Consider the following 18,117-nt stretch of genomic DNA (forward strand, 5'->3'; position numbering starts at 1 on the left):
TCCTTCACCACCCCAGCAGAGCCAGAGCATTCCTGAGCTCCAGAAAATGCAGACCTGACCTTATTTTAGCCTCTCCTCTGAGGCAAACCAGCTAATTCAATCTGAAAGTCCAACTTGAGGCAGAGACTTTTGTACCCGGATTACTCAATAATTCAACTGAATTTCTGTTGGAGATTATTCCTAGAGCAAATAAAATTATCTAGACATATAACAGGAATTCAGGACGGGCACAGTGTAGAAATTGGTTGTGTTGAGTGATATTCCTGGATGTTTCTTAGCTGCACACATATGACAAAGATGTCTAATCTACTGCCCGAGGACTTACATCAATGTCTTCCCAAAGTGAGGGCTGACACTAAGAATTTTCAAGCCATGGAAAACAGAGAAAAATGGACAAAAATACACAATGAGCAGACTGACAGGAATTTGTGGTAAAGCCAAATTACTATGAGTTCTGTTTTATTTTTGTTCTGCTGCTCTGTGAGCCAGATAAATGAGTTGATAGGCACAGGAAAGCCATTTTTGCTGGTCTGTGTGCAGGTGTAGGTATTGCTGTGCATGTACTAATGTACCAAACATACCCAGAACCTGTTTCTCCTGTGAATCAGCAACCCACAAGGCTCAGGGCTAAGTGCAATTTCTATTGAAGGAAAGGATAATTACAGTTCATTAGTAGATGAGGCACTCAGTTCTCTTCAGAGAACACACTTCAGAGTACTGCCTTTGCTTGCTCTTGAAGCAAAGCAAAATCAGGTTTTAAAAAAAGGATAATCAAAAAGTGCTGTATAACTTTAAATGCCAGCAAGGAGAAGAAAAACACTTTAAAGCCTAAAGAAATCCTCTTGTTCTTTATATTCTGTGGGTAAAGCCTTGGATTTACAGAAGCCAAAGGCAAGGCTCCCACTCATTTTAGTGGGGCCAGCATTTCAACATGCTTTGTGAATTCTCAGCATGTATGACTTGATCCCTTCTAAAGAGATTTATAGCAAGCAGGAGAAGCTACAACTCCATAAAATGTTGGTGTGCACACATGAAGTGAATTAGTAGACACAGAAGATTTTGACACTTAAACTCGGGTTTGCAAATGGAGCCCTTTATCAGCTTGAGCAAATGCAGTGTGGTAAATCCAGATAATTCCTGGAGAATTTCTGAGCCTGGGGTTTCTGTGTTACACACTTTGCCTGCCAAGAGCCTGGCTCTGCAACCAGCACCAGTTCTGTCCCAGTAAGGACTTGAGACCACATCCCTGGATATTCCATTCCTGTTGTGTTACCTCCACAGACAGCGAGGGTAGATATTAAACCTAGGACTTTTCTGTAGGGAGCTCAATTGATTTTCCATACAGGAAAATACCCCCTGTACATTGAAATGCATGAGAATCACACACCTGGCTACAAGGCAGAGCTTTAAAATATTCTGCCATGAATTTTACATGAAGAGGACTGAAGAGGTCTAGAAAGTCAAACCATGGCTTTTTAAACAAACAGCCCAGCTTTAAATTAATGTATCTGGGATTCCTCTGGCAATAAAAGATAGAGATCATGTTGACTGGGCTACACAGATGGACTAAAATTAATCTTGAAAAAGATTTTTAAACAATCTAAATTCCCTCCGTCCCCAGCATGGGCTCGGAGCTGGCTGGGGCAGCAGTGGGGCCATGGGCAGGTTAAATATCCCAGCTGATAATGAAGGCATTAATCTGAAGTGCTGCCTATGCATTTAGTCAATGCTCATAAAGTGACAGGCTGCAAAAGCAGAATGTTTTATTTAATCCCAAAGCAGGCTTGCAGAACCTTAGCCCTCCATCCTGGTGGAAGGAGAGCACGGTGTGTATAAGCCAGGCTGTCTGATATCCAAAGGCAGAACAGTCTCAGCCTCAGGGTTTGCCACAACTCTTGTGCTTGGGGCTGCAATTAAACTTTTCAACTTCAAAGAAGAAATATTTCTGAAAACAAGAATAACCCTCCAAATGATCCTGACACGAGCTAGCATATTTACTTTGCATGTTTCTGGAATATTTCTGGACTTTTCAAAACAGGGCTCAGAGTGCTGTGAGAAATTTGCCACCTCCAGCATTCAGGCCAAGGCAGCGTGGGGAGTGGCCCAGTGACACTAAGATTTATTTTCTTCTGCCTGTAGCAAATGGATTTGCTAAGATCTCAGAGCTATTGGAACAGAATTCCTAACACTTTAACAATGTAGGTCATGCATTATGCACACCATACTGCCTTGCATGTTTTACAGAGGATTAAAATGAGTAGTAGATGCTGGAAGTTGCTGACATGAGCAGGATGTGCTGCAGATGGCTGAAAGGCACCAGCAGGACCTGGGTTCTGATTGACCAGTGGGGTCTGTCTGCCCTTTTTTCTAAGCACAGTGAAATACTTTGAGAGTTGAGGAAAGCTTTCAGCCTAATCAACACTTAGCCTGGGCCTAATCAATCATTAAATGAACGGAAGGATGAGGGCAAGAGGAAAAGCTTTTAGTGTTTGGAAGCAGCGTGGAGGGAAGGATGTTTCTGGGATGAGGCAGCAGGACAGCTGTTCATCCACACGTGGAGGCTGTCCACGAGCTCAACTCGCCTGTCCACAGGTGTGGCATGCACAGAACAGGCTGGGAAAGGTGCCTCTTCCCCAGAACCCACCTCTGCCTCCAGGAATCAGAGGGTTAGGGAGCACAGGACACAATTTAAACCACAAAGCATGCATTTTCTTTGAAGTTTGCTCTAACTACTCGCCTTCCCCATAAATCCTTCCATATTTTTATTCCCAGGGTACTTCAATAATTTTCACTTGTTGAACTATTTCAGTTCAATCTGAGTTCAGAGCAACAACTTCTCTGTTGCAATCCACTCCCAGTTCTTGCCCTGCCCATGAGCGGAAGCAAACTGTGATGTTGAGTAGCCGAGGTGCTCTTTTGGATCATTTTTGTTCCTTGTTCACATGAAAATGAAGGCCAAACCTGCTCTCTGAGGGAGCCTGACCTGCCTTGGGTTGTGTGTTCACCTCAGTGCAAGCAAGATGTTTGCCCTCATGTGAGTGACCAATTCATCCACCGAGAAAAGCTGGTTGCAAGAACAGTTTAAACTATTTGGCCTCTTCAAAGCAATATTTCTCCCTGCTCCTGCCAGGCAGGGGAAGAATTATGTTCCCCTTTATATGACAATTTTAAAAGAAGCTGGTTCAAAGCAAACAGCAAAATGAGCTTGGGGGCCTTCCTGACTGTGTCACAGATTGCTGTGCGTAGCCAGCTGAAAGAAAGAGCTGCAATTTGTGAGAATCAACAAGTGGCCTCAAGAATGAAACCCTCCACCTGACAAATCATTTCAGGTTTCCTCGGGCTCCCTCTGCCCTTCACTGCCTGGTCACATACTTATCTCACAAATTCTCTGCAAGAAGAAGCATTTTCTTTACCCCATTTGCAGCATCCCTAGCACAAATCGGTTCCAGCTAAGGCTGGTGGGTGTTGTCATCATGGAAATAATTGCAAGGATCAGATTTACAGTGGAGCCTCCATAGCTCTTCTTGAGGTTACACAGCAATGTTTCCCTTAGCTCTGCAGCCTGATGTGCAAACCACACTTATTCTGGGGAGTTTCTGACAGAAACTTGGCTTTTAGCAAGCACTTAAGCCCATGAGTTGTTGCTATTGCACCGGACTGAAATGCTTTCTTGAGCAGGGCTGGAATGAAGCCCACACGTGCATGTTTTGTGGTAGGTGTTTTTTAAAGCCCCCTTCCCTGGGAGATGTGTTGCCTGTCTTACCCCTCTCCAGACACAAATTTCATGGCTTTATGAGCCAGATTGTTTCCCCCAGGTGACAGAGTTCCTCTGTGGGCTCCCAGCCACACCATCAGTGCCCGTGGGGAGGAAGTGTGACCCCATGCGGAATGGAGCAAACTTCCTACCCTGGGCCTTGAATTAACACTGCAAACAATTTGCATTATTCATGGAAAAACAGGCCTTTCCTCAAGATCCCTTCTGCCAGCAGCAGTGGTGAAGCATCAGCGGTGAAGCATCAGCTGCACTCCTTGCTGGGATTGTTACTAATATGCATCACAATGAGAAAACTGCTCCCTCTTCCTCATGAACAGAGAGGATTTAAACATCTCCCTTCTGGAGAAAACAGGTGATTCATCTCTCTTGCTGGGAGGAAAGACTGACATATGTTGAACATATTGTACCCTGGCTTGTGAAGTTATAAAGCTTCCTCTGTGGGCAAGGATCACTCAGGAAAACGCCTCCCTTTGCTCTCCCTTCCCTCCAGTAGAGACCATTTGATCCTTCCCAGGCTGTAAACAAAGCTGCCTGTGTGCACTTGGGAAGGGCTGCTCCAAGATGGGACATGTGCAGCTGAAACCAACCACAGAGAGAATGGCTGGGGCTCGGCTAAATGTGATTAAAGTCATTCCCTCGCTTAGGCTGGGAACCCAGACAAGCTAAAAATACTTTGGTCCTTTCCTCTGACTCTGATTTTAGGCCTGTGCTCTGCGTTTCTTTCTGTTTGGTGACAGAAAATGTTATCTAAGGGGTTGTTGGGGTTTTTTTTAAGGTATGTTCTAATCTATAACCATTTGTCTGTTGAAAACATGCAGATGCCTGCTTTCTGGTGGGATTTTTTTAGGCTGCAGGCTAGCTGAAGTAAAAATTCTTACCCTGCCTTTTTCCAGCACGTGACACAAGCCCGATGCCATCAGCTCAGCTCCCGCAAAGAGGTCCCAAAAGTGTTAGCACCTGAATTTTCTCTTTGAGCAGAAGCACGGGATTAACAAAAATAACTCTGCTTTCCACCAGGCTGATGTCTATGAATGTGCATCTCCGAGGGCTGCTCTGCTCTGATCTCTCTGGCTAATTTTGAATTAAGGTGAGAGGAATTCTCTAACTCGCTGAGACTCTTAAAAAGCCCCTCCACAGCTCAATCCCACATCCCTGTGAGCTCTGTCCCATTCCCTGTGCCCTTGGGTGCAAAGGAGATCATGAAATGCAGAGATGTACCTTGACTTGTCCAGTGCTGCACTTTAGGTCACAATTACAGCTGGGAGACAGCCCCAGGCTCCGCACGAACTGAAATCAATCACTGGCACTGACAGCCTGACAAAAGGGTCAGGGGAAAGATTTCAAGTTATTTTCCACAGTAGTGACTGTTCAAGTACTGAAATCTGGCTGACATCCTGGCTAGTTAATCACTGCCAGGGAGGCTTTAACCTTTAGGTATCAGAAGTGGCCACCCATAAGTGAAATAATTTGAATTTATGGTCATATTACAATGGAGAGCTTGTGGCACTTTCCCCTACCATTTTTATGTGCTACTGCCCTGTTGGAATCACGCTACATAAAAACTGTCAAAATACTTGCAGAGAATGGACAGGAAAAGGAAAAAACAATTGTACTTTAGCAGTATAAATACCTTAAGAAAAGAAATCAGAAGATTCCAACAACAGCTGAAACTTTCAGTCAAAATAACTTTATAATATAAATACCTCCTCCACAAAAGCCAGAACACTTAAAGCAGGTGACTGTTTTTTTTCCCAAGCAATAAAATCACAGAAAAATGTAGTTCTAGGTTAACCAAAGCTAGTCACAACTTCAGGTCAAAATATCATACATTGCTTCAGTGGGGGGGAAAAAGGAGAAAAAAAAAAGTCATTCAGAGAATTTGAAATGATTCAGCTTCTATTTTCATGCTGTTATTTTCAACTCCTCATTTCATAATGACATTTTCATTTCAAATTGACCTTAAAACAGGTTTGCAAAGAATAAGAATGAAATATTTGGATCATCCTCAGGCAATTCCCTCCTTTTCCCTTCCAAGGATCCAAATCAATCCCCCAAACCACAATTCCTTTTTAAAGGGGGAAGAAATCTTCTGAGAATCGGGAATATTTTGCATATACCAGGCACCTCATATTTTTCTCCTGAGTTAAAGAAGTGACTGGTGTAGCCACAGATCCAATAAATGCCAAACTCATCCACTGCAGGATCCATGCAGCAAATGCCAAGCGTGCCCTCATTAATATTCCTTGAAGGTTTGGGGATCAACAGTAGCATGCATAATAGCATTTAATGACAGCAGGGCTTATTATCAGAATGATTTGGCCTCATCTGGCCTCTTCAGGCAAAATAATGTGCATAATAAGGTATGTTAATGCTGGGCTCTTTGGCAGGTCCTGGAAGATGAGACGGTGCAGCTGGCAGAACGGAATGGGAGCAGCTGGAAGGGGAAGATTTGGGTCCTACATATTAAAACATTTGACATTTGGTGTCTGAGGGGAGCACTGTTTAGAGCTAATAAATAACTCACCGCTGATGACAACCTGTAATGACAGCTTTTATTATGGTCTGCTTAATCCTCAGATTCAGCTTTGTCCTTCCAGGCCATCTGCCAGCCGTTTATTTTCCAAGATTTCTCCTCCTGCTTTGTTAAGTGTGGAGCACTTGGGAAGTTGTGGCCACACCAGGGGTGTGGGGTGTGTGCCTGGCAGTCACCCCTGGCTCTGGGAGGGGCAGGAGCACCAGGGCTCCCAGGGGAAGGGCAGGAAGGGGTGCACAGAGGGTTTTGCCAGGGATCCTCAGTGCTGCCAGGCTCCTGGGCAGGTCTGGCTGAGTGCACTTTCCTCCCAGCACTCACATTTCTAGGGATGGGGAAATGCCACTCTTTTTCCTACGTGGCCTGTTTCTGCCAGAGAAATTACAAACCTCTCTCTCTCCGAGCATCAGAACCAACATTCTGTCACAGCCAGAGGGGATAAGGAGGCAAGGCTATGGAAATTACCTGCGGACACAGCTGCTCCTTGGCCATGTGGCATCCCTGTGTCCTCACAATGCCTGACGTCCCTCGTTTTTGGTACCTTGTCAGCTCTAAAAAGTCTGCCTGAAAGACAACAATTTTCCCAGATAATCTGCTGAATGGTTGGGAAACCCGGACCAAACTCCAGAGTTTCTGTCAGAACAGACTCCGAGGTGGGCTCAGTGTCCTGTGTGTGCCTTGGAAGTGACAAACTGCCTGCAGATGTGCTACAGGGCCGATTTCCAGGTGATTTCCAGCTGCACAAACTCCCCCAGCCAGGAATGACTACAGCTCTCAGAGCAGGACATGTGCTAAAGGAAAGAAGCAGCAATGAAACAGTATGAAAAGAGGGAAGGGCAACACCCAGAGCATCTCAGGAGGTGTTGACACCTTGTTTGTCATTAGGAAAGAGCCTCAGAAACTTAATTTGCCAGGTTAGCATGGTGAAAAGAGCAGTGGAGTTTTTCCATAACTGGAAAGAAAGCCAGTTGTGGACAGGTCTGGAAGTTGCTTTTTTCATAAAGCAGCCCAATTCATGGAACAAGTTCAAACACAGGACCCCAAAAAGGAAACACAATGAAGAGAGACTTTAGGTCTCCCTTAAAAACAGCAGTTTGCAGAAAGGATTGTCCACCTCACTGGAAAGGGTCACACCACAGGTGCCTTCCCTGAGCCCCACCAGGCTCTGAGGTGCAGCATCCTGGGAAATCAGCATCCAGCATAGAAGATGTGCTATAAAAACAAATGCTTGAGACCAAAAAAGGAGCATTTCTAACACTGCAGACACTTTAAAAATATTCTTTCTCTTCCCTCAGGGAAGAAATTTAAAACTTCCAAATGAATGGTTCAGCCTTCGTCTGTGTGGGTTCCCTTTTGTTGTCTCATGAGTAAGATCCCAAGGAAGAAGTGGGTGCCCTTTTCAGAGTCTTTTGCATGTACCAGCCTATTTTTCCACCTGTTAATTGACTTCCATCCCATCACTCACCCCATGATGCTGCAGCACCATGCCAGCAGCCTTCTCTGAATATGAAATGCAATCCAAGAGAGCAGCTCTGTCTCCTGATCGTGCACTTAATCACAGTTAATAACACCTAAATATCATGGAGCAGGCTCTGCACTAGGGCAGCAAACAAACGATTCCTGGGCTCTCCCATGCCACTTAGATGGCTCTCCTGGGGAGCCTGGCTCACAGGCAGGCCCGATCTGCTTCAGCATGCAAGGAAAGTTCACGTGGAAACAGCCTGGTTGTCCCTCTTCTGCTTTGTCCTGTCTCCAGCCCAGTCCTTCAGGGCCACAGGGAACCAGGAGAGCTCCCAGACTGAGTGTGGATTTGGGGAGAAGGGGTCAGGGGTTTGGAGATAACTCCTGAGGCAGACAGGACCCCAAGCATGCTTTCCAGCAGCATTATTGCAGCCTCTAGGACCAGCTAAGGAATTCCTTGGAACTCAGGAAAATCTCCTTTTCCATTAAGAGGAGGATTCCACTGTCTCCCATCTCTGACCTGACTCAGGGGGCTCCCAGGAGCAAGAAGGCCACTCAGGGACACTCCCGGGGACAGAGGGCAACCCCCCAAATAGTTTTTTCCTTCAAGCCCCTCTTTGCAAACTGGGCATTTGTGCCCAAAAATGGTTTCAATTCAATGGAACTTGCAAGGCCCTCAGCCAGCAGAGCTGGAGTTGCTGAGAGACACCCTTGAAAATGCATCAACCCAGAGATCGAACATATTTCTGCCTCTTTGTAAAGTGCTGATAAATCATGAGACAAACACAAAAAAAAAATCCAGGACACTGAAGGTTTTTCCACACTACTCATGGCATGATCATTACAGAAGCATAAATAGAACAAAGCCTCATACCAGATAGTCTTGGCTTTTTTTCCTTTTTTCACTAGATGAGCCACAGATGTCCTTTACAGAATAAGTTATAAAATACATGTAAACATTTGTCACTGTGTGGGTTTTTTTAGTGTCTCGCTCCTGCCTTTCAGTGGGACTTTGATTGGACTCCTTAGGAAAAGCAATGAGAAAACCTTAATTAAAATTTTGCTGCTCCCTGGACATCTGTTGTAGAGTGTTATATAAAATATTACACGTGGTTATAAATACACATTCATCTTTTATTTTAAACACATTAGTAATTGGGTTTTATGGGGCCACAGGGATTTATTAGGCACAGGATTGCAGCACCAAAGGCACACACAGGGATAGGGACATGGATGGGATCCTGGGATGATCCAGCTTTTTATTAAAAAAAAAGCTTTTTTGGGAAAGCTTTTTGCCAGCTCCCACGTGAGCAGTGTGTGCTTGCCTTCTGGGGTTCCAGTCGCACTCCCCACTGCTCTGCCACTGCAAAGATGACTCCAGTGTCCTGTGAACCAAGGGTATTTGGGGACAGTAATGACCCACAGCAGTTCTGGTCTTTTCTGGAGCTCTATAAATGGCTGTCTGCTCCAAGGCATTCCATGGAAAGCAGTTCCTCAGGATGTGTTTGTTATCTCAGCCAGTCAAAACCAGCGATGGAGAGCTTTGCAGTCAGTGCTGCTGTCACCCTGTTCTTTTGAGAGTTTTAAAGTTCTTCTAAAAGTTCCTATGCCTTCTGATATTTACATATTTCAACTGAGTTTTCTCACACATGCTCATGTAAATAATGATTGCTTTACATTCTTCTTTGTAGGTAAAAAGTATTGATAGACTGTTGGTTTGACCAGTGTGGTTGGAGAGGTGGCAGTTTCACCCTCCAATCCACTGTCATTTTTACTACTGTATATACAGTAGAGTCAGAAAATAAAGTTGGCTTTTTTAGGTTCTTTTTCTTTCCTTTTACATCTAGCCTGCTTCTGTGAGTTATTTCGTGTCACAGTGTGACATGCTGCCACACTTGGAAACAGTGCAAAGAAGGCTGTGAAGGCTCATAATTCCTTTATTCACCTCCTCTGGGTGACCCAATCCCAAAACGGGATGATGTCTTTTCCAGAAAATTCTGAGAGAAGCTGCAATGAGCTTAAAGATGCATTATAAAAACTTGCTTAACAACGTGGTTACCAACACAGCCCATAAGCATTTCTGGACTAAATCTCGGACTTTCTGAAGCTTCTCTCTGCACATCACGTGAGAAGTGCATTGCTAATTAACGGCACCTGATTCTTGTGTTCCGTTCATTACCAGCTGGGAGGTGCAGCAGCAGAGCAGCTGCCTGGGGAATGCTGCTCCCTCTCCAGGTCCTGCTCCAGTGTCAGGACAGCTCCTCTTGCACCAGCCTGAGCACTCCAGCCCCAAAGCTGGAGGTGATGAATAGAGCAGAGCAGTGCAGGCAGAAAAGGAATCTCACTTTTCCTTCCAATGTCACATCAGAGCACGCAGGACGAGGGGAGCAAGTCAGCTGCTGCATGGGTTTGTCACATGGGTTGCTTGTTCGATTTGGGACTTTCCCTGACCTCCCATTCCTCTTTATTTTTATTCTTTTTCCCTTCTGCACCATCTTCAGAGCTGTCTGTCACGTTGGCCTCTCCCAGCCTGTGCAGATGAGCTTTCCAGCTCCACATGGAAGCAGCAGCCTGGTGCCGCCGACTCGCTGCATAAGGAACATTTTGTCTGAAACAAGCAGCTTCAGTGAGCTCATTACCCACTCCAGTGCACAGGACACAGACAGGGACCTGGGGCAGACTCCCAGCATTTCCCTGGAGCTGGTGTCCCTGTGGCCTTGTCCCCTCCCCACAAATGCACTTTAGGAAATCCAGGCTGGTTTGTAACGTTTCCTAGCCGTGCAAGAGGGACTTCCAATAATTCCCTATTGTTAAATCACAGAATCCCAGAATGGTTTGAGTAGGAAGGGACCTTAAAGTTCATCTCATCCCACCCCTGCCATGGCAGAGACACCTTCCACTGTCCCAAGCTGCTCCAAGCCCCATCCAAGCTGGCCTTGGACACTGCCAGGGATCCAGGGGCAGCTACAGCTTCTCTGGGCACCCTGTGCCGAGGCCTGCCCACCCTCCCAGGGAACAATTCCTTCCAGGCCTGAAATGTGGGTCATTTGTCCTTGGTCCCCAGCTGGAGAAGGAATTGTTTTGTCTCCCTGCTCTGTGAAGAGAGCTCACCACCCCCTAATATGAAGCTCAGAACTGCACACTAAAGCAGCACAGAATCTGAAAAATATAAAAACTAAAGCCTGAGGCATCACCACCGAGCTTCCCAAAGCACAGCTGCCTCCCTGGCGTGCTTGGGCTGCCCTGCCCTTGGCCTTTTCCTCTCCAGCCTCCCCTCTTTCTGAGGCTGAGGAGAAGCCCTCATCCCCTCCCTCCTGCTGCCAGGGACCACTTGAGACCATCTGGGGGAGGATTTGAACCTGCACTTAGGAGGATGACTTGCCATGGCCCTTGTGCCCACCTGGGATCCCTGCAGTTGCTGCCACTGTGTCACCTGGACCCTTTTTGGTAACATCAGGCTTGGGTTTGGAGATGGATGGCCACCCTCCTGAGAATGATGCTACCAAAACCCAGCCAGGGCACCTCAGGGATGGGAATTCCCACTGCCCTAAAGCAGAGGGAAGCAGCCACTGGCCACCAGGAATTGTCACAGGCCGAATCCTGGAGAGGTGGAGAGGATTCTTCCCTTGGGGGAAGAACATTGTTTCATGCAGAAGTGGACTTGGCAAGCCTGACCTACATTTTGGATGGCTCTGGTGCAGCAGACTGGAAACTCGGCAGCAGCTCCAGATTAAAAAAAAAAAAGGAAAAATAAAGTGGGGCAGGCTTTTGTTGGATTACAGAAATGATTAGCATGAAACACGATTCTGTGTCTTATTTAATTGCATTAATTGAGTGTTCCCCCCTCGTGTTTTGTATTCAAGATGCTGCTGGATATTGTATGGTAAACAGCCACTCAGAGTTGAATGTTTAGCCTGGCAGGGAGAGAAAGGCTGAGCTTTGTTTTTACTCTGAAAACATAAGAATATATCTGGAATGAGCCCATACATTGGACACTCCCACTAAAACTAGAAGCAGCTAAAGAGTGAAAAGTGCCAATATTCACATTTTCATTGCCAGGTTTCAAAGTTAACACACCGAAATGGAAGATTAAGGCAAATTGCTCCTTCTTTGGACACAGCCAGCTCATCTCCTGGCTGCTGTGATTTGCTACGCCTCGGGCTTTAAATAAAAGGGGAGGGATGGACACAGACATCAAGGAGCATCTTGGAAAGGGAAAAAATCAGGAGAGCTTCAAGTGCTGGGCAGCCTGAAGTCTGTGATGTCCAGAAGCACCCGGCTGATCTGGGGGAAGTTGTCTCTTCTGAACACCAGAGATGTTTTCTGCTCCCTCCTCCCCCCAGTTCCTCCCAGAGAAAAGCGGTGCCCAGTGGAGGTGGGGACGGCTGCTCCGACACAAAGATTTCCAAAGGTCGGGATGCTGACATCCTGAAAGGGAAAAACAAAACCCGTGGGACGTTTCCTCCTCACCACTGAGAAGGTTCTGGGGTCTCAGAGAGCCTCTTGTCTCTCCCTCTGTCTGCAGCTGAAGAGGGGCCGGGGCTCCAGTGCTGGGGAAGGCAATAATTGCTTTTCCAGCTGCCTTGCCCGGCAGCATCCCCTGCTCCTCCCAGGCACCAGGAGGCTTTATGGAGCCCTTCAGGGCTCCTTTGTTCACCCACCCGGGGCACAGAGTCACTCAGAGAAGGGCCGCGACATGGACACGGCCCTGGCAGGTCTCTGACAGAAACTCGGGAAGGATTCCAGGTGCCGCTGTCATTCCCCTCTGGGCACTCCTGTGGATGCTCAAACACTTGGCTGAAATTCCTGCACAGAGCTCGCCCAGCCCTGCAGCCCTTAGGGACAGGGCGTGGATTCTGGGGAGGAAACACAGCGTTTGGTTTGAGGAAGAGCTTTCATGGTCAGACGAATGGTGAGGCAGAGGGACAGGAGGAGGGAGAGGTGTGGAGGGGCAGAAGGGGAGAACAGTTCTCACCAAGGCTTCCTCTGCTGCTGGACCTGGCAGGCAGAACACACACACACACACACACACACACACACACACACACACACACACAGAGGTTTCCCCCATTTTCACTCCATAAAAGAAGTTCTGCTGCTGTTGAGCTGTTGAGGGTTGTCTCCAAAGAGAAATGGAATATTTTCCTTATGGTGAACCACAAGAGAATGTTACTGCATCCTGCTTCCTGTGGCTTATAAATAGGAGTGGAGGAATGACTGGTTAACTGTTTGACCTCAGCTTGGGAGGAAGAAACCTCCCAAGAAACCTCAGGAACTCACCCCATTAAGCATACAGGAAAGTGGCACAGATCTGGCACCTTAATTATATGCTAATGACATCCAACCAGGAAGAAAAGCTTCAGAGGTCTGAAGGAAAAATACCTGAATGAGCAGGGTTGTGTGTGCTCACAGACACTTTCTGACAGCTATTCCCTCTTTCTTTTTGTCTCTCTCTTTTTTTATTTTTTTTTATTTTTTTTTTAGCATTTAAGAAACAAAACAAAACAAAAAACAGCAGACTGAAGAACCAGGTGAACCTTTGACATTTTTGTTTGATTTTCAGCCCTGGAGCACGAACTGAAAACAAAACAATCCTACTGCAGAGAGGTTGGTCAAATGTACAGACTTTCAATGACCCTTCTGTTCGAAATGTTTTCCTGATTCACTTTTAGCTAAGACTGCAAATGGTCTTCACCCATCACCTTCTGGTCACCTTGTCTGCAAAATGCTTATTATTTTCCTATAAATTTATTTGCTCCACCTAGATAAAAAAAATCAGCTAAAATAAATATGTAGCAAGTTCAAGGAAAGTATCCTCAGATATGCAATCCAAGTATCTGTTATGATTTTTTTTACTTGCTGGTTTCTTTGAGTTATTATTTCCCAAGGACTTTGCATTACACCTGGATACTTCCAGAACCCTCTACTCATAGCAGAAGCTGATGATGACAGTTTTACTAATTCATATTTACATCCATTCTCACGTGGTGCATTTTTTGGGACTGAAATTGTACCAAAAACCCCAACCAAAACCAGCTCAGCTATTGGATGGCTAATTGCTTTTAGATGGGGTCTATAATTCTCATCAAAGGCTGTGTGACAATGCCTTCAGGTTTTATTTCAGATTTGGGAAATAGTTCTTGTACAATAGTGATACATGTACAATAAACTGATATTTGTTTTCTCCTTTGGGGCATAAATTGGGTTAACTAGTTTTCACTTCTTAATTGGATTAAAAACGAGTTCTAATTTATAAATTACACAAAAAATATCAGCCTCATGTGTGTCACCGGGAGCAGCAGTCATGGGACACACCAGCAGGATTTTGGAAAGACACAGAAAGGAGTTTGCTTTGTTTACTGTGATGTAACCAACCCTGTGGGCAGAAACAAAACCCCGTGGAAGTCAGCTGAGGGGCATCAGCTTAGCTTTGAGATAGGGCAGCCAAATCCTTCTATTACTGGGGCTCACCTGAGCAGGTTGGTTTGAGGGCGAAAGAGAACTGAGTCCCTCTTTGCCACCTCTCAGGGCTGTCAGCTTTTGTCTGGCAAAACAAAGGTTCACCTTTTGTAGCTTCTCATGTTGGAGCCATGGAACCAAATTCCATCTGGTTGCATCCCAGCCTGGGATGGTTTTGTGAGGGGGTTTGCTGAACAAAGGGCTGTGGTACCATCTGCTCTGCCTCACTGCTGCCTGCCCCTGCTCCGTGGGGCTGAGGCACAGATTCCTTTAGCAGTGTGTGCAGAGCCGGGCACTTTCCTCTCTGGAGGGGCATTCCTGTACAGATTTTGAGCTAAGCAGCTCAAGGACAGCTGAAAGGGACAGAGAGGTGTTTTAGGAGGGAGGGCACACGATGCCAGCAGCCCCGCTGGTTCAGTCAAGGATCCCAAGGGTCAGGATGGCAATGAGACATTTGTGCCGTGACATTCAGGCACCACCAGCCTTTTGTAGAAGAAATATTTCCACGCATTATTAACCCCTCCAGACCTCACAGCAAGTTTCTCTGCTTGGGGAAGAGTTTGAGGGCAGGTTCCTCTGCTACCTCCGTCCCAGAGGAGGATGTTCCTTTTGATGTTCCTTGTGCCAGCTCATGGGGAAGCTCTGTGCACACAGAGCCATCCCACCCACAGGGTGCCTGTCTCCAGCTGAGGATTCCTTGCCTGCTTCCAGCACGGGTGCTCATGGGATCTACAGGAATGCTAAGAGGGAAAGCACACCTGGAGGTGTCTGTGAGCACGTGTGGAAGCGTGTGGCCACGGGTGACAACGTGGCTGCACACACATGTCCCCAGGTTTGATCAGAGAGAGAGAGCAGCGTGCTTTAGCAGCAGCTGGAGTCCCTGGGAGTGGGGATGAGCAACAGGAGCTCTCATTCCATGGAGCCAGGCAAAAGGGGTCAGGGAATCTCCTCTCAGATGGCTGCTGAGCCCTTCGGCTCACACAGCAGCACTGGGCACTCCGCTCCTCGCTCACCTCTGCTCCATGGAGCTGCTAACTCTTTGCAGATGAAGGGTGTTTATTTAGCTTATTGATTAAAGCAGCTGCTGCCACTGACAGGAGCCTCATGTTTTTCCAGAGAGACATGAGAACTGGCTGTGGTTCCCCTGTGCCCCCCTTTCCAGAGGGAATAATTTCTCTTTGTGACCAGGCTTGTGTTACACCAGGCTCTGCAGCTCCAGGGCCGTGGGCCTGGAGAGGAAATGAAAGCAAGTTCTGCTTGAGGAAAACCCCTAGAACTTGGGTGGTTGCTTCTTTTTTTATTTTTTTAACATGAAATTATTAATTTCCTTTAGTATGGAAACTGAGATGGCATCAGAGAATACAGCCACTGAATCAGCTTGACTTGTTAAAATCTTTAATTACCTTTGCCACATCAATGGGATGTGATGCACTAAACAAAAGGCTCTGGGCTTGAACAGAAGAGAACAGGGGCCACAAACCCAAACACACAGCATAAAAACTGCAGGATTTCTCATGGAGCAAAGCTCCTGATCCCCACTCCCTTTGCTGATGCTGCAGCAGCTCCAGCTGCTCCATATCCCACATCACACCCACAGCAGATGAAATCTGTCACGTGCTTTAGCTCCTCTGTGGGTCCAGAATGTACAAGTTTGATTCTGCCCACTTTTCCCTCAGCAGGATACCATCTAATTTCCTCACTGCACTGCTGAGTTTCACAAAGCCCTCAGTTACCTCGGAGACTCCTGAAACCTGGCTGAAATTCCCATCAAAAGCTCCTGCAGGGAGAAACAAATCAACAGGCAGAGAAGAGAGCCCACCTCCACGAGTAAAGCCAAATAAATCCTCTGCAGGGCTGGCACAGTGCGTGTGAAACACCCCCAAAGGCCAGCCTGGAGGAGACCCAAAGCCAAGGTGTGACAAGGCAGGGCCACCACTCTGCTGTGAAACAAGCACCCCACAACACTTCCAGAGGGAGGCCCTGGGGGTGCTGCAGGCAAAAATCGAGCAGCCTGGAAGGAAATTGCCTCCTGAGCTGGAAGCTGTGCGTTTGGAACGTGCTGAGGAAGCAGAATCCAAGGGAGGACACCTCTCCTGCAGCTTGGAGCAGCTCCATAAGATGGCTGTGAAACACAAAAGATCCCAGAGGAAAAGATGGGTAGTGATGCTCTCCCTGCTGACTGACACGTGGCACCACATCTCCTCGGGCTCCTGTGTGCCTCCAAGGCTTCTGAGCACACCAAGCAGGGAGAGAGCAGGCAATTCCCCTGCTGTGGGATGCCAGTGTATCTGTAATGCAGCTATAATCCCCCCAGTGTCCTTATTTCTTCGTCCCCAGGAAGGAAGGAAGGGAGTTAGGGCTGTGCTGGGAGCCAGAGTGCATGAGATGATTGAATTGGTGAGCAGTTTCAAAGAACACTTCAGCAGAAGACTCACAGTGCTTGGTCTTTGCTCCTCTGCCACCACTGGCAATATCCCCACTAGATTTGGTGACAGCAGGAGCAGAGCTTCTGAGCTGACACCTCAGAAACCTCTGACCTAAGTTACCCTGAGAAAACAGGGAGAAGCTTATCGAGAGGCAGGCTTAACCCAGGTTAAACTGAGCAAAAGACACAGCAAAGCAGAGAGAAGTAAGTGAAGGCACTGTTCAGTGCTGATGAAAATTAGGTGAGTTTTAGTCAAGTTTCCCACAGGATATTTGAAAGTTTTGGCACTCTGCCTCCTGTCCTTCTGATCAGCATCAACGTGGCCTCTGGTAGAGCAGCCTCAGGGTGTCCCAGTCAAGCTCAGGGATCCATCCTCTGGAATTTCAGTTCTCCTTCCTGCAGATCCAGCTGTGGGCTCCCAAAGGATGGGAGGCTGTTTACTGACAGCCCTTCCATGGCACTGTCTGTTCTCAAAGATAGCATCCCTTTCTGCCACGCAGAGCAGGAAAAGAAAATACTGCAGTCTTCAAGGAGAAGGATGTGATTAACCCCCAAAAAAAAAACTGTCCTGTGTCACCAGGACAGACAGATAATTCTCTTCAGAGGAAAAGGCAGCAATTTCAGAGTCACTATAGCTCCTGAGGCAAACATCCTGGAGAAACAAAAGAGGAAGCAGAAAAGAGGAGGAGGTGACTTTTGGATTAGCATTTTGGATTTGAATAAAACCTCACCAGCAGATTCTACTGCCCTGTGTGGTGGCAGCCACTTCCTTAGCTGGCTTTCCAAGATGTTAAAAAGAAAAGAAAAATCAGGGGAAACAATGTGGTTTTCCTGGCATTTAAACTATTTGGGGTTTCTGTTTTCTGAGCTATCTGGATGAGATAAGAGCCCTATCTCAGAGTTTTCATTGCTGCTCCCGCTGCTTTGGACAGCTCTGCTCTGTGTCCTGGCAGGGTCTTGTGCTTCTTAGCCTCCTGACCGAATTTACATATACCGTAATTGTTAATAAACTTTAAAAACTCTGTTTCCTCCTGACCGTGTTGAAATGGATCTGAATGACAGACCCACGCAGCCCTCAATTATCTGGGGCCTTGTGAACCCATTCTGAGCTGATCCAAAGGCTTTTCCTCCCAGCTTGGTGGAACCTTTTGTTGTTAGAAGCAGCCAGAGTTTTGTTAAGGAGGGGAATGTGGCCCCAACACCTTTTGGTGTTATTTTGGCGTATTTTTGGGTTATTTCTAAATAAAACCTTTGAGTCTCACAGGCACTGCACTCAGAGCTCCAAAAGGGGGAAAGGGGTTTGCCAGTGGTGTCCCTGAGCCCAGGGGCTGGGTTTGTACCCCAGCAAGGGGCTTAAGGGATGATTTAAGCCTGGAATTTCGCAACAGCCTGTGAAGGGGGACTGGCACAGATAAACCAAGCCCTCTCTGTCTCTGAGGCCGGCTGGAAGATGCCCTAAGAAAAGGC

General features: G+C 46.9%; 1 long non-coding RNA gene across 1 annotated transcript; it reads right to left on the reverse strand.

The window, feature by feature from the left end:
• Positions 1–425: 425 nt before the first annotated feature.
• Positions 426–5,000, reverse strand: LOC137465983 (uncharacterized). Its single transcript, XR_010994927.1, has 2 exons — positions 4,654–5,000; positions 426–640 (listed from the first exon to the last, which is right to left on the reverse strand). It is a non-coding gene; the product is annotated as an uncharacterized lncRNA (long non-coding RNA).
• Between the last annotated feature and the right edge of the window lie 13,117 nt (positions 5,001–18,117).

This window comes from Anomalospiza imberbis, chromosome 2 (assembly GCF_031753505.1).
Source record: "Anomalospiza imberbis isolate Cuckoo-Finch-1a 21T00152 chromosome 2, ASM3175350v1, whole genome shotgun sequence".
In the NCBI taxonomy this organism is placed as follows: Eukaryota; Metazoa; Chordata; class Aves; order Passeriformes; family Viduidae; genus Anomalospiza; species Anomalospiza imberbis.